Raw genomic sequence first — 1,889 nt, 5'->3', positions numbered from 1 at the left:
GAAAATGATCGGCTTACTACAGTGCGGAGACTATTTCAAAATGGCCACTCATGTGAATACTAGGGATGACAATGTGTATACCCCTCTTCATCGGGAAGCCTACAGTGGACACTTAGACATTATCCGTGAGTTGGTGGCTCAAGAGGAACATACAATAACTGTAGATGCCTGGACACTCCTGCACAGTGCATATATGTGGAATAATACCAGAGTGGCTTCTTTTTTACTTCATCATGATGCAGATACCAATGACAAAACTAAAGGCCTCTTGTCCCCCTTGCAACTTGCTGCTGAGAATTGAGATAGCAAAGATATTCTGGATCTCCTCCTGTAGAACCATTATGTCAATCCAGGCCTGAAGAACAACTTGGAAGAAACTGCATTCGATATTGCCAAAAGGATAAATATGTATCACTACCGCTTGGAAGTTGTGGAAGGCTTTACGAATTGTTCTTCTAAGTTCTAATAGTTCAGTTAAGTTTCTTAAATTTCAAAAATGCCAATCCATCCTTTGTGTCCATAAAAAATATTTTCACAATACAAATAACAGCAATCAATATCTTGTTTTGTGGGGGTTTTTTTGGTCAGTCGTGGGGCTTGAACTCTGGGCTTGGGCTCTATCCCTGCACTCTTCAGCTCAAGGAGAGCACTCTAGCGCTTGAGCCACAGCTCCACATCTGGTTTTCTAGTGGTTTATTTGAGAAAAGAGTCTTATGGACTCTCCTGCCCGTGCTTTTAACTGTGATGCTCAGATTTCAGTCTCCTGAGTAGCTAGGATTATAGGCGTGAGCCTCCAGCGCCCAGCAACAGCGATATCTTACTGTAAAAATTCATGGATTCCGTGGAATTCTTCCAAGTGAATTGCCTGCCTTTGACGTCAAAATGTATTCAAGAGTTTTTGTATACATCTATAATGAGTTCTGCAGAGTGTGTGATTTCTTAATCAGAAAGAATTTTCTTACCTGTTGAAATCAGTAGTACAGAAACTAAAGTATTTCTGATGCTTGGCTGGAAAAGTATATTTTAAAATATTCTACATTCTATGTTTGTATAATGCCTATAATCTATTTTATTCTCTCCTAGGTATACTCTGAATTCTACATTGTTTTATAATATATAGGTTCATTATTGTGTCCTTTCAGATTGGAATGCAATCCTTTTTTTCCTTATAGTATTATATTTCTTTGGGATAAAATGTCAAAGTTGTATAATTTCAAAAGTTTTGTAAAGTTTATGCTACATAAAGGCTTTTCTAATGTGAAGATTTAATACACTGATGTCAAACTAACTTTTAATTATATGAATTACGTGTATTGATACACTTGTAATTTTGTAATCAAGTTTTTAATAACTTGTATCCGTAGAATGAAAAATATGGAATACTTCACAAATTTGCATATCATCCTTGTGCAAGTGCCATGTTAATCTCTGTATTTTAATTTGGGTATATGTGCTACAGAAGCATGTAGTATCCTCTAAATTTAAGTAGTTAATGATTCAAACTTTATACAGGCGTATATCCTTGGTTGCCTAACAATGCTATTGATCTTATTTCCCTAAAATTCTGTGAATATTGGAAAAAATTATATTGTTCAGTCGATTGCTCACATACGCAATTTTTTTATCCATGACAATTTTAAGTCTTTTTAATGTAGGATTTAATCGTACTTTCAAGTATTTATATATAGGTCCAAAGGTGATGGCTTTTTCAAGTACTTATTTATCCAACTGAGCATTGTGGAGCTAATGGATTCAAAGTAAGCCTTGCTTAAGAACTACTTCTAAACTTATACAACTGAAATTTTCCAAATGAGGTCTTACTGACACAAATGTTTACCTGGTCCTTTACTCTTCTTCCCTGTAGGAACAGACCAACCAGAATATCTTAC

General features: G+C 35.5%; 1 pseudogene; it reads right to left on the bottom strand.

Annotated features, from left to right (window-relative positions):
- Positions 1-1,368: 1,368 nt before the first annotated feature.
- Positions 1,369-1,465, bottom strand: LOC122121987 (annotated as a pseudogene).
- Between the last annotated feature and the right edge of the window lie 424 nt (positions 1,466-1,889).

This window comes from Dipodomys spectabilis, unplaced genomic scaffold (genome assembly GCF_019054845.1).
Source record: "Dipodomys spectabilis isolate Male_0828 unplaced genomic scaffold, ASM1905484v1 ptg000200l, whole genome shotgun sequence".
NCBI classification, from domain to species: Eukaryota; Metazoa; Chordata; class Mammalia; order Rodentia; family Heteromyidae; genus Dipodomys; species Dipodomys spectabilis.
This window is presented reverse-complemented; position numbering and strand designations above follow the sequence as displayed.